The sequence below is a fragment of the Colobus angolensis genome, unplaced genomic scaffold, assembly GCF_000951035.1.
Source record: "Colobus angolensis palliatus isolate OR3802 unplaced genomic scaffold, Cang.pa_1.0 Scaffold168, whole genome shotgun sequence".
Taxonomy (NCBI): Eukaryota; Metazoa; Chordata; class Mammalia; order Primates; family Cercopithecidae; genus Colobus; species Colobus angolensis.
The window spans coordinates 6049644-6064856 of NW_012114799.1; positions in this window are offsets into that span (position 1 = coordinate 6049644).

Below are 15213 nucleotides of genomic sequence, written 5' to 3' on the forward strand. Positions count from 1 at the left end.
CTCTCCCACAAGCCCCAGACACACTGTTGTGAGGGGCAGCCACGTGGGTGTCACAGCTGGGAGCTGGTTCTACTGTGGGCCGTCCATTTTCAGGGATTAATTTGGGCTGTGTTATGGTAATCAAGCACAAACCAACAGTTAAGTGGGATGTCTTATATATACCAAATATCCCTGCAGCTGGAAGGCACTCAATTATCTTGACAGTCTTGGGGCTGAGCTGAGGGATGCAGCCAGGCCCTGTGCTAGGTGCGAAAGTGACTCAGAGGAGCCAGGCTGTGTGTTTCGTGCTGTTTAGGAGTTTGCAAGCTAGTTGGGCTAATAATATGTGTGCATTCAAAGCTAGCCAATATCAGAAGGCTGTATTTAAGTTTCAGAATGAATGGTAAAGAAAACCAAGTGGGCCACAGGAGTTTCTAGGAGGTAGAGAGGGTAGGAGGGCTGTGTAAGAAGGTGGTGTTTTGAGATGGGACTTGACCCAGGGTCTCCAACGGTGGCGAAGAGGAGGCAGGCCTTCCAGGGAAGGAGACAGCTTGCAGGAAAGCCTGGCAGTGGGAGTAAGTTTGGCTTGTGTATTTCATTTAGGAGTGGTGGGGAACTGAGTGATGGATGGGGACAGAGAAGAAAATGTGCAGCCACGAGTGGGAAAGTGATGGAGACGTGGGTATAGGCCAGGTCTGGGAAGGCCCTGAGAATAGGACAAAGGTGGAGCCATGAGCTGGAAGGTGGTGGGGGCCCTTGTGTGGCTCTCAGGGGAGGAGGTGCTGTAATGTAACCACTTTGGGTCATAGATTCTTCCCATATGTGGAAATGTGGTATGAACCCTGTTAAGAATATGCGCCATGGGTGAGCTGCTTGTGTTTGACTCCTGGCTCCACATCATGTTACCTGTTTGAGACTCAATTTCCTCATCTGCAAAATGGGGATAATGAAGCCCCTTCTCCTAAAATTGTTCTGAGGATAAAAGAGATAATCCATATGAAGTGTTTAGCATAATGTCTGGCACATTGCTTGAGTCTAATAAATTGCTGTTATATGCAAATGAAGATCAGTACTTATTTCATCAGTCTGGTAGAAATGGTAGTCAATCTAGAAAGACCAAATATTAAAAGAACTGGAAATTATCCTATTAAGAGAATGAACTTGAGAATGCTTCAGGGATATCTTCGTTGGAAAGTCCCACTCCAATTCTACAATTTGGCTCCATTTACTGTGGCTTAGCTTTTGTGAAATATTTATGTTGGCAGGTTACTCAACTATAATTTTTGTTCGTTATCCCTCTAAGCTTGGTGAGGAAGATTAGTCTGTTTATCTTATATTGCAGAAGACACATGTAGATATAAATGCACTGCTATTTAGTTACAACATCTCTTCCATTAGCATTTATCGTGGTTGTCAGCCAAACTTCTCTGGGGTAGAGGAGAAGAGAAGGAGACAAAGAGGTACGTCAGTGATGGTGGTCGGGCACAATTGTATATTGTGAAGAAGAAGGTGGTGGAAAATTTGGAGGTACCAGGGTGGTTTTTGCTTAGCCAGACTTAAGACTCGGCCTTGGAAGTCTTTGCAGAAGATTAGGAATGACCAAAATTGCTAAAAGAGGACTGGCAAAGCAAACCAAATGCCTCATACTCTTTAAAGTAGTAGTCATTCCTTTGGATGCTATAGTTTAAGTTCTCCCTAATTGAAATTAACAGTCTTTGGGGGACATTTGAATGCCATTATCAGTGAACTTCTTAGTGGAGGATTATTTTCCAAGCCAAAGGACAACATCCCCAAACTTGGCTGCTGCTTGACATTCCTGTGTGCCGGACTTACGTGAGTCTTTTTAACTAATGACAATGGTGAGCTGAGAAGGTCCCCCAGGGGATATGACTCACAGTGACTCAGGTGCACCAGAGCCTTGATCTAGCCCTATTGTTTTTCGTCAATAGGTCTTTGCCATGCTCCAGCTGGAATATCAGTGGAACTGAGCTGGCCATGATAGAAGGAGAGGCCATTCAATGCCAATGCTCTTGCAAGATGCCTGGCAGTGCCAGTTACCTCTGCAGTGGCTGCCCTGGTCTATGTGTGCTGGCTAACCACATAGATGTTGGTGGCAGTGCCTAGTGGTCCAGGCAGATGGGGGCCTGAAGGAGCAGAGGGGAGGCATCAAACACATCTCAGGGCACAGCCTTGACAACCTCAGATGCCTCGTAGGTTCTTCTCATAGATAATAACGAATCTTTTCCACAGCCCTGCAAAACACTGGTTGCTGTTTGACATAGGACAAATGCCTGTGTTGACCCTCAATCTCCAGCCCACGGAGCTGACCTCCTGCGTCGTCTTCACTACCCCATCTATAGGACTTTTTACTCTCGTTGAGAAGAGAATGATTCCTCCATTTAGAAGGAAACATGCTGCACTCCAGGCTGGGCCTTTTGCGTTTGGCTCAAGAGCTGTGAAGTGTTTGTTTTTTCCCTTCCACACATCCATTTCCCCTTCCTTTAGAAGCAGCATTCTAATTTTCCTTGGGGTCAGCATCCCTTCCTCAGTCTTAGCCAATGTGGGCCAGATAGAGATGACCCCACCCTCTGGAGTTCTGGTGTGTGTGTGTGACCTAGGTCCAGCCAGTTGGTATCATAGTGCTTGATGGAACATATAAGTCAAGCTAGACCGACGGGTATTAGCTCTAGGGTTTTTTATGTAACTATTGACAAAGAGGTTCTTGCTTTCCTCTGGGGCTGCTAACTTGGTAGGGTATAAAGTTGGAGCTGCTGGTAGATTATCTACATGAATAAATAAGAAGAGCTTTCCCAGAGAATAAAGTAAAACCAAGAGGCAGAGGGAGAGAGACACGTTCCCGAAGATGGCGTTTGAGCACCTGGGCACCTGAATGTTGATCCTTAATTACAGAAGCCAAATAAATGAGCTTTTTTGTTTGAACCATTTTGAGTTGGTGTGTTTGTCACTTGCAGCCTAAATAATTTCGGATAATGAAAAGTTCATCAAAAAGGTGTACAATAAAATTTAGGAACTTTGAGGCTGCAGTGCTGTGATCCCACCACTGCACTCCAGCCTGGGTGACAAAGCAAGACACAGTCTCAAAAAATTTTTTAAGGGGAACTTGTATTTTCCTGAGGACTGTGCCTTTGCATATTGTCTGTGGTACTAGCAGTCTATCACCCACCCAGGGACCACAGAAATCTTGGGTGGCAGAAACGGGCAGTACTTTTACATCTCCAATACCTGTGGCTTCTGGCCACCTTGATTTTAGAGAAGAGAGTCAGAGGTAATGTTTAGTTGAAGAACTTTCCTCAACCAGTATTTTCCAGCTAACTTTCCTGTAATATTGAAATATATTTGTTTTATTGTAATATTGAAATATTGTTGTTTTCTGTAATATTGAAAAACTGTCCAGGCAAATACTGACCCTCTGGGCTATATAGAAAAGGTATAGAAATCATTCACTGGAATGGAAAGTCGAGTGTATTCTGAGCTTTAAGGGGTCTGAAACATTTCAGGAGAAAATCACAGAGTTCTGGAATCATCATTTTAGCACAGGACCTTAGAGTCCTATTCTGGTTGAAACTCTTTATTTCAGAGGAGAAAAGATTCAGAGAGACAAAGAAGCTTTGCTGAAGGCTCATGGTGAATATAGTTGCAGATGCTCAGTACAAATGAAGAGGAGAGAGGGTCCTGCTGAATACCTCACAAAGACCAGAAACTAGACCCTTTGCTTACTGTGTTATAACTCTTTAAACAGATTCCGATCCAAAACCATCACTGCTGAAACATCCAGCAGTGTGGCCTAGCTTCAGGTAAAGATGGATCCAGGAGTTTGGAATCAAATCCTAAAGACAAAGTCTTTTTTTCTCTGTATTAATTGTGCTGCTTTCCTTTGTGTTGGTTTTAATTCCCCAGCAGGTTCTATCCACCTGGTGCCTTCTGGCAGCTGTAAGATTTTATGCTACCCGATTAGTAATTCCAGTTGATAAGGAGCTTATATTTCCCAATAGTTCCAGCAGAATCTCAGGAGTCATGTTTGTGGGCTTCAGAAGGGTAACCCTTGAATCAGTTGGTGTGGCCAGGGGTTTGCCTGCAGCATCATGGGCCAACTCAAATCAGCTGAATGGAAACTGAGAGTAGGCGAGGGATGGGCAAGGTGAACATGCAGTTACCTGAAGGAGGAATCGTTGCTGGAAACACTAGAGGGCCACTACTCTTACCTTGGGCAAGGAGGAGGTGGGGTGGGGGAGGGCCAGAGATTTTATTTCAGGAGCTAAATCCCAGGGCTTAGTAATGGTATTTGGCCTTAAGCCTACAAATGGCACTTTCATCCAGCAATATAAGCCCTGAAGTTTTTCTCAGCGGCAGAAAAGAGGTTTCCAGGAGGGCGTCAGTTTGGCCCTTGGGGGTGGCCTGGCCTCTGCTAAACATCTCAGGCGTGCTCCTCCATTTTCTGGCCGTGATAGGGCACGCCGCCAAGCATATCTCAGACAAATATCTGTATTGTTTGTGGTGTGATTGTGACTTCCTGTCTTCCAATTTAGTTTTCTGCGTTACTTTTCACTGTCTGGGTCAGTTGATATTACATCTGGCACTTCCTGTTTTTTAAGCCTCTGACTCTAGTCATCTGACTGTAGAAAACAGAGGTCAACTTCTTCATAAGTGATGCCAGCTTTAGTCACTTGTTTTGGTATACTAGTTGAGATTTGCGTAAGGAGAATTGTCAGGTGTCTGCTGGTTTTTTCAGCCTCAGACACTTCCCTATTTATAAGTTTTTGTTTTTCAGACATTGGGACTTTCTCCCCGTTGTGTGGATGTGGTGGGAGTGGGTGATCTCTGCCTTGCCCGCACAGATAATTCAACAGTGATTCTCTCTCTCTTAAGGAGAACTACCAGTCCCACGGCTGCAGCTCTAGAATGAGGGTGTTTGGGCCTAACAGGCTCAGCCATCCTTCTGGCATCTCACCCTGTCTCCTTTCCCATCCTTGGGTTCACTTCTCTCCCTTTTTCTCTCCACTTCAAAAGTGGTTAGCTCCAATTAAACACCTGGAGTTGGGACAGCAGAAAAGCTGCTAAATGCAGATTTGCTTTATCTCACTAAAGAAAGAGGAACATTTTAGTCACTAATTTTCACTTCTTTTAACCTTTCTTTCCACAGAATGGCCTGCCTTTTGCTGGAAGGGGACAAAGCCCTAAGATATTTATATCCCTGAGTAGAACATTTATGATATAGCTTACACAGCTTCCTGGCCTGAGCTTTTCCAGGCTTAGCTTATTTTTTAGTCAAAGTAGAGGGATGGATTTAAGGAACTGTCTAAGATAATAAAGAAGAGAGGACATTTGTCCTACCTAAAGGCAATGGCAGCTTGTGGGTGTGGCGGGGGGAATCTATAAAAAACATCGAAATAGGCTGGGCATGGTGGCTCACGCCTGTTATCTCAGCACTTTGGGAGGCCGAGGCGGACTGACACCTGAGGTCAGGAGTTCAAGACTAGCTTGGCCAACACAGTAAAACCCCATCTCTACTATACAAAAATTAGCCAGGCATGGTGGTGGGTGCCTGTAATCCCAGCTACTCGGAAGGCTGAAACAGGAGAATGGTGTGAACCCAGCAGGCGAAGGTTGCAGTGAGCTGAGATGGTGCCACTGCACTCCAGCCTGGGTGACAGAGCGAGACTCTGTCTCAAAAAAAATAAATAAATAAATAAATTGAAACAAACCCTTGAGACTTGACATTCTGCTCCTTCTCCATGTGGGGTCTTTGCTGAGCCAGAGCAGTGGTTAGCCGTGGCCGCTGCGCAGAATCAGAGCATGGCTGTGGGTGTGTTCCACTGGCATCTCCAAGGCTGTAGCTGGACTTCACAAAGACTCGGTTCCCAGAGGAACAGCCTCTGACTGCCCTACTTCCCAGGGACATGGGAGGTGAAGGCCAAATCTTCTCTCCTCTTCTCTCCTGCTTTCTCCTTGAGCAGTGGGACCACTGGAGCTGTGGAAATGTCTGGGCCTCCAGTGTTTCTGCCAACAGGGTCACAAGAGCAAGGAAAATCTGGTCTCTGAATTCTCCCTTCACTTGTCTTTTACCTGGGTGATGATGGAGGGGCATGTTGGAAGTCTATTTGGCTACTTGTGTAAGTGTGTGTGTGTGTGTGTGTATGTGTGTAAGTGTGTATGTGTGTGTGTGTGTGTGCGCCCGCGCACATGTGAGACGCACATGCCCAGCAACATCCCAGCTCAGGCCTTCATATTCCTCAGCTGGAACTACAGAATTAAGTGCTTACCTTACCCATTGAAAGAGAGGCAATACTGCTCAGTGTCATGACTTAAAACAAGAGAAAAACCAACAAAATCCCAACCAAACAAAAACCCCCTTGTTTTGTTGTAATGCTTTAAATGACCTCGTTTCTTCTCTGAAGCCACCTCATGAGGTTGGAAGGACAGGCATCATTGATGGATGGGAGGTTTTAGATGGGGAGAGGGAAGGAACCCACCTGTCCGTGGGCTTGCACGTCCAGCGTCAGTTTAGAAGGGACTTGCATTTCATTTTTAGTTGACAAAAGAAACCAAAGCAACCAACCAGCAAGCAACAACAAATGGCCTTTCACCCATACAGACAAACAAAATCTGACATGCCTGGAGTTTATGGGGAAGCCATCCAAAGCAGATGGCGCCATCACAAAGTTATCAATGCCATCAGAAAGGGATGGACACCTGCGGTGAAATGAGATTTCTAGAGTCCCTCTAATTCCTGCTTCCATGTAGGAAGGTGCCCTCCTACACCCTGTCCCTGAAGCTCTAACAGAGGTCAACCAGGGCAGTAGGAGTTTCTTGATGGCCTGTAGAAAGGACAGCGGCTCACCCTGGGATTGGACTCTGTCTCTGTTCCCTTTCTTTTTCTTCCTTCTCACCTCCACCAAGCCTGATTCCAGTCCCAGTGAGGATGTCACCTGGGAAATACCTCATGTGTCCAAGGAGTCTTACCTTTTGCATGTTCTGCTCTGTGATCTCTGGTGGGAATCTGCAGTACAGTGGAACTGGATTGGAAAAAGGCAACAAGGACCAGGAGACTTCCGTCCAAATCTTGGCTTAGCTATTTTCACTTACTGAATGTGCTAGGGAGGCACTTAATCTTTTCAAGTCCCTCTTGGTGTATCTGTAAAATAACAAACCAAGGTGTTTGGTGTGGTGTTCTAACAGTGCTTGCTATAGTGCCTGGCACCCAGTAAGTCTTCAATACAAGGAAGAGATTAGTAGTATCCTTTGGATACAGTCCAATTTTTGTAACCCTCAATGAAATTCCAATGAGCTGCTACTTTTGATTATCATGCTAATCACAGATACTATGATTTTTAAACATCTTCTCTTTCAAAAATATATTTGCTTATGGCCTAGTATCACAGTGAAGCCTCTGGCATGCGACAGACCTGGGTTCACGTTCTGGCTTCTCTGTTTCCTTATCTGAGAGCTGGGGCTAAGGACAGACAGTTCCTTCAGGTTGTGTTATACATGTGAGAAATGTATGAAAAGGGCTCAATGAGTGGTTGTCGTTGTTCTGTTTTATTGAGTACTTATTGTGTGCTCAGTGTTCTCACACCTGATTTCTTGTGTTGTCAACACAACAATCTTGAGAGGTAGGAATTATTGTCTTTCTCATTTTATGGGATAATTGTCTTTCTCATTTATGGGAAACTGAGGCTCTGGGAGCTCAAGTCTGAGGTCACATAGCTAGGAAGTGGTTGAAACTGTATTTAAATCTCGGTGTGGGAATCTTTCCACATCACTCTCCAACTGAACCCTACACATTTTTACCCCAGCCCTGGGGTTCCTACCCTCTCTTTAGCTTTCAGCATTTCCAGGATTCATTCTCCTCTGGGTGTGCCACCGTGTCCTCAGCCAGGATGCCCAGAGGTTTCCTGCCCTGGCCTCTGCCATCTCTGTCTCTCTCCATGCTTGTCTCCCTCACCAGATTTTGGCATCCTTGAGGACTGTGGCTAGGCCAGTCCCGACTTCCCCAGTGCTGGTGGCCAGTCTGGCCCACAGCAGACCTCTCCCCAGTGTGTATAAAATTAGAAACTGACAATGCAAGGTGGTGCCTGGAAGTTTCAGGGTGCAGGGCCACCCCACACTGTCTGTCCATCTCCATCTCTGGGTGACCTGGCACAGATGGGCTACCTGAGATGTCCCGAAATGTCTGTGGACTGTGAACTCCACTTTCCTCTGAGTCATCAGCACTCCACATACACTGAGCTCATCTGCCTCTACTGGCAAGATGACCCAGGTCTGCTGGCATCGTGACCCACATCCTGCCCCCATCCTGTGTACCCATCGTGGGGTATTAGTAAGCCCAGCAGCTCTGGCCCACACTGCTTTACCAGTCCTCTAAGCCTCTACTGCTGACCACAGCCACACGCAAGCTTCCAAACATGCCTCAAACATGTATTTTTCTGTTTGTTCATTCATTCATTCATTCATTCATTCCCACACTAATCTAGGTCCTACAGATCCCTAGACAAATAAGGAACTTGGGCCCAGCGTGGTGGCTCATGCCTGTAATCCCAGCTTTTAGAAAGGCAGAGGCGGGAGAATAGCTTGAGCCCAGGACTTTGAGACCTGCCTGGGCAATGTAGCAAGACCCTGTTCTCTACAAAAAGGAAAAAAAAAGACAAAAAAAAAAAAAAAGTGTGACAAATGAGGAACTCAGAGTTAAGCGTAAGGGTTTCCCACACCTGGGTATGTCTCAGAGTCACCTAGGAAAGTTTTTACAAATACAGGTTCCTGGACCCTGCTGGAGACCTACAGAAGCGGAATCTCTAGGAGCAGGTTTGTAGAAATCTGTATATTTAAGATACTCATAGCCCGACTCTGAACACAACTGGTTTGGGGAACCTGTAGTCAGGGAATTCGCTGAGTAGCAATGCCTTGACGTGTATCTGCTGAGTAGCAAATACCTTGAGAAGGCAAGAAGCAAGACAGAGGCTGCGAGTGGGGAGTGCTGCCCTGCCACGGCCTTATCCTTTGCATTTGGGATCGTGGCCTCTAAAAATCCTGCAGCATTTTCTTCTTCCCAGGAGCCCCTGCATATAAAACTGCTACGAGATAGTCAGCTCCCTGATGACAGGGACACATTTGTTTCCATCCTTGTTATGTCCCCTGTGACCACAGCAGGGCCTGGTGTCTAGTTGGTGCCAGGCAGAAATTTGTTGAATGAATGAATTCATTCCCTGATTCCCTTTAGGTGACACCCTGTGTGTGTCTATGTCCACAGAGGCGGACAGGGAATGGCACGCCAGGAGGAGAGGTTACCTCGGCTTTGCATCCAGCAGGTCCCCTCCAGGCCCTGGACTCTGAGGAGAAATGGGGGTTGGAAGTGGGGTCTATACCCTGTTCCGGCAGGGAGAAAGGGGAGCATCGGGACAGGAGTGTGCCCAGTCCCCTGGGGCATGTGGGGTTTGCCAAAGACAGACCTTGGCCTGGATTGAGGAAGAGAGAGGCGGCTGGCATAGAACAGTCATTCAGACAGCAGTTGACCTCCTGGCAGCTGCAGTGAGGCCCTGTGGACCTCGGTCCTCCCCAGCCGGCCCACTGAGGCCTCAGAGAGAGGCCCATCCATCACGGGGACCCCCAGGGAGGGCCGGGGGGGGGGCTTTCTGTGAGTCAGTTAAGGGGCTCCATTTTCAGCACAGATCTTGTCAAATTCAAGCTGTCAACCGCACAGACCCTGAAAGCCTGTCACAGACCCCTGGGGACAGGCGTGTGGCGCACGACCTTGAGGGGGCTCTGCTGAGTGTGGGACTGTGGTGCTAAGAGGGACAAATGAGAGGAAGCCACCTGGGCCAATTGCTTTGTGCTCACCCACACCGCCCCTTTGTGCTTGTCCTTGAGGGACGTTGGGGCAGCTGCACTGAATATATTTCCTCCTTTCCCCCCTTGGTTGCCGCTCTCCCTTTCCGCCGTCTCTTACAAGGCACGGGGAAGGAGGCAGTGCACGCAGATTAAGGACAGACTGGCTCTGCCGCTTAGAAGCTGTGTGACCTTGGGCAAGTGCCTTAACCTCTCTGAATCTTTTCCCTCAGGTTGTGATTAAGATTGCAAGAGGTGATACACTGCTAAGCACAGGCCGGCATGTTGTAACTGCTCCAGGATTATTCACTATTATCATTTTCATGGAGGTGAGGCACAAAGAGTTTTGAGTCCTTGCTGGTGTTCCCTTATCTCCTTAGCATTTCAAGCTGCACACTTCAACTCTACGTGACCTCACAACATCCCAGTGCCCATTTAAAGGTGAATAAATGAGCCAGGTGTGGTGGCTCACACCTGTAATCCCAGCACTTTGGGAGGCCGAGGTGGATGAATCACTCGAGGTCAGGAGTTCGAGACCAGCCCGGCCAACATGGCGAAATCCCATCTCCACTAAAAATACAAAAATTAGCTGGGTGTGGCAGTACATGCCTGTAGTCCCAGCTACTCAGGAGGCTGAGGCAGAAGAATCACTTGAATCTGGAAGGTGGAGGTTGCAGTGAGTCGGATGGGGCCACGGCACTCCAGCCTGGATGACAGAGTGAGACCATCGGCTCTGGGGCAGGGGTTAACTCAGCTGGGGCTGTGGGGAGCTTACATCTGGTGTTTGGGTGAAGGTTGAAATCATGTTAGCTAAAAGGAGCCACTGGGGCAGGCCTGAGACATGAAGAAGGCCGAGAGCAGATGGGAGCTCCGAGGAATGAGAACGCCAGGGAGGCCAGGGAAGCAGCAGCAAGACTGACAAAATGGGGAGCTGCCCAGGACCACTGCTGGGCGTGCCCTGATGTCTGTGAGGAGACTGTTTTGGACCTCTTGTGGGGGCCGGTTTAAAGGGCCCAAAATGTTCTAGAAGGCTCCTCTGAGGAAAGCCAGCGTTCTCTCACCTTGCACCTGTGTTGAGTCCTGGCTGCTGGGACTGGCCCCAAGTCTCCTCCTCCTCCTCAGGAGGAAACATTGCTGGTTGGAGAAGAGAACCAGGCAGAAACAGTAGGAACCTACTGCCCCCCACCCCCAGCCCGGCCCCGGCCCCTGGCTGCCTCCTCACCTGCACTGATGGAGCACCTACTGGGTTAGTGGGGTTACAAAAAGTTGCGGGACAGGGCTATTGGCTTGGCTTCTCCTCTTCATGGGAGGATCCTTAGCCCTGGCCAAGGCAAGGGGCTCACACAGCCTCTCAGGAGGACTGTGTCCAAAGGACAAAACCAAACTCCTCCCCCGAGATCAGGCAGGGCCAGGTTGTGAGCCAGAGGAGCCTTGAACTGTGGCGATGGCCACTGCCACCCAGAAGCAGCGCTGGTGGAGGGAGGGGGGAGGGAGAGGCCGAGGGAGGCCCATGGTGGTTGGGCAGGCAGTGGGCAGACAGGGGTTATTGAAGGGCATGGCCTGCCTCCACGATTACTCAAAGGCAAGCTGCAGTTCTTACCGGCCCTTTAAGAACGGCACCTACCTTATGAAATGTCAGGGCAGAGTGGAAGCCCAGAGAGCGTTACCAGAAGAGTCACGCAATCTCTGGTCCACTCCTGTGAGTGACTGGGAGCTTGTTTGTGTGGGGCTGTTCCCACAGCTGGAAGCCCTAGGTAACCCCAGCCCGCCTCAACTCACAGATGATGCTAAACAGCCCCGGCTGCCTCTGCCTCGGACGCCATGTTCTCTTTCCCTCTTCCTGGGTGTCAAAGGGCTTACACTAGATGCATGTTTCCCCAAATGCGCTTTTGGGTACCACCGGCAAAACATAAACCAAATTTAGGTAGTGGATGGACAGGCTATGTTATATATTTATTTTAATGCTTATTAGAAAAAATTTTAATTGGCACATCAAACTTATTATTTCATGGTTATTGGTACGTGGGAGAAGACTAAGTTTAGTTAGGTAAAAAAGAGAAGTCAAATTTAAAGAAAAAACAATCAGGTAAATATTAGTATGGTTAACACTGTTCACTAGAAATACAATGGGAGACAAAATGAGAGCCACATACATGATTTAAAATTTTCTGTGGAATTTTAAATCATGGAATAAAAGTCACATGGAACAAAAAATAAGTAGGTAAAGTTATTTTAATAGCATATGTTTTATTTAACTTGGTATGTCAAAAATACCATTTCTACATGTAATCGCTAGAAAAATTATTGAGAGAGATTTTATTGACGGATTTTTTTTTTTTTTTGAAAGGCAGAGTCTCACTCTATTGCCCAGGTTGTGTGGTGGTGCGATCTCGGCCCACTGCAACCTCTGCCTCGTGGGTTCAAGCGATTCTCCTGCCTCAGCCTCCTGAATAGCTGGGATCACAGGCACGTGCCACCATGCTCGGCTAATTTTTGTATTTGTAGTAGAGATGGGGTTTCACCATGTTGGCCGGGCTGGTCTTGAACTCCTGAACTGCCTGCTTTGGCCTCCCAAAGTGCTAAGATTACAGGGTGAGCCACTGCCTCCGGCCCTAATTGACTTTTTTTTAGTAATAACTCATCAAAAGCTGGTGTGTGTTCTATGTCATATCTCGATATGACCCAGGCATATTTTAAGGGCTCATGGCCACATGTGGCTTGTGGCCACTGTGCTGGAAGTGTGGAGACCTAGGCAGGCAGGGCAACACTGTGAAGGCAGAATATAAATGTATGCAGCCCAGAGTCTTCCAGCCTTAACATCTGTGCTTCTGCCATATGCTCACTCTCTGCCTCACCCAGAATTGCTCCCTCACTCTTCAAATTGAGACCCAGTTTACTGCCTATACTCTCTACTTTACTCTCTACTTTCTTCACTTACCAAGCAACATGCTTCATCGGTTGTCCACCAGAAATTTTATTATGTGGAAAGTTCGTATTGAATGTGTCTGCCAAATCTTTTGCGAGAAATAAGTCAGAGAGAAGCTCCTTTTGAAAACCAGAGAGAAATGCCCCTTGGGTCATCCCTGCTGCTGCCTTACTCGTCGGCCAGTGGCAACGTGCATGGGTGTGTTCACCAGTGACAGATCGCCTTTCTCTAATTCATCTGGCAGGTGCATTGAGGAGATGGGACAACTCTTCTTCAAGTCCCTTAGCATCATTTGTTATCAGTCTTTAATATTCATGAGGATCATCTGGGGAGCTTCTTAAAAATGCAAGGGTAATTATAAAATCATTGGATGGGGTATATGATTATGATTCTGGGAATGTGATTCTGATGTGAATGAACATTTGAGAACCACTGCCTGAAATGTTTTCCTAAAGTATGAAGGCTGGCGATGGCTTGTTGGAGAACTCCAAATTGGAATTTCATAGGTTTCATCATTTCAGATCTAATCACTAGAAGAGGAAGCACGGACTGGTTCCACCCCATGGTCATGACTGAACTAATTGGAAACTCTCTTGAATTTGCCACAAAGAACTGAGCACCAATTAAAAATTGCCTTGGAAGAAATACCTACTAAATTCTAGCCAAGCCGGGCATCAGCTCCCTGGGCCCTTAGTGACTATTTCCAAAAAGTGTTCTCACTCCGATCCATTTGTTCTCCCTGCCGTTTTATCGCCTGTAATATTCTCTAGAGATCAATTACTATTATCTGAATGGAAGCATGAGTCATAAGTGGGAATGAGCTTGTCCTGGATCAGGTTTCCATGTGCGTGCTCAAGTGTGTGTGTGTGTGTGTGTGCATGTGTGTTACATCACAAGGCAAATCGCTGGTACCTAGAATCATTGAGAAACCCATCCTCCCATTACAGTCTAAGAATGAAGCCCTTGGGACTTAAGGATTCAAGATGGTTGGGTAAAGTGAACTCAACTCATGTTAAGGAGGAGAACAGGAGGAGGATTCTGAGACCCAAAGGCAAGACCAGGACGCGAGAGAAAACAATGGGAACCTTAAAGTAAAGGGGGAGAGAATTTAGATTTATTAAAGACATACTCTGGACCAGGCATTTAAAATTTGTTACTTTTTAATAACCCTGTAGACTAAATATGTTTTGTCCCATTTAACAGACTAAGATATTGAGGCCCAGAGTGGTAACTTGTCTGATATCAGCCAGAGGGAGGTAGGACAGCTGGGGAAGGCTGATCCCAAAGCTGGTGTTTTTCTCTAAATGCCAAATACTCTCTCAAGATAGTGATTACTCAACCTATTTCTGGGTTCACTACTCCTTTTGTGAAAAAATAATGCAAGATGAAGTACGCTGTGTCCGCTGAAGGCAGATCAGGTCACCATGTCCCTGGAGGAAACGGATGCATCCTTGCCAGCATCAGTTCCCACGGTGCACTTGAGAATGTGGTGCTCTAGTTGGGATCTTCAGCATCATTAACCTGGTTTACGTACATTGTATCAGCCAGGGAACCACCAGAGGTAGACGACACACTGAAAGAGATAATAATGGAGGAGAGGTTTAATGAAAAGAGGTGTGGAGAGGGTTTGGGAACAAAAGGGGAAGGAGAAACCTGCAAGAGAAGCTGTTATCACCCCAGATCTGAAGGGGCAAGCAGAAGGAGTGCTTTCTCAAAACTCAGGGAGAAGTGTAGCCCTGGGAGAGGGGCCCTTAGCTGGGGAGCTGTGGGCACAGGGAGAGGCAGGCAGTCTCACTGCCAACACAGCCAGGGGAGCAGAGGAATCAGTACCCCACCTCCCCCTTTCACCCTCTGATCTCATGCCTCAGCAAGTGGGGAACAACCAGCACACACCCCAAACCTGTGGAACAGTGCCTGTACTTGGTAAGGACTAAGTGGTGTCCATTATTCCCATCAATGGTAACTAACTGCCTGGTGCCTATCCGAGGCCATTTCTCCAGAAAATGAACAGAGAGCCCTCTCCTCTCTGCTGAAAACCGGAAGCAAATTGGTCTGGAGAAATGGAATTTGCTGCTTAAGCCTAGTGTGGGTCCTCACCCACCTAATTTAATATGACATTATTCAAGTTATAAGGGAAACTCTTGTTTGATTTACTCCTTTTGTTTGTTTGTTTGTTTTGTTTTTGAGACAGAGTCTCACTCTGTCACTTGGGCTGGAATGCAATGGCGTGATTTCGGCTCACTGCAACCTCCGCCTCCTGAGTTCAAACAATTCTCCCTGCCTCAGCATCCGCAGTAGCTGGGATTACAGGGGCCCACCACCATGCCCGGTTGATTTTTGTATTTTTTAATAGAGATGGGGTTTCACCATGTTGGCCAGGTTGGTCTTGAACTCCTGACCTCAGGTGATCCGCCCACCTTGGCCTCCCAAAGAGCTGGGATTACAGGCATGCCCGGCCTGATTGACTC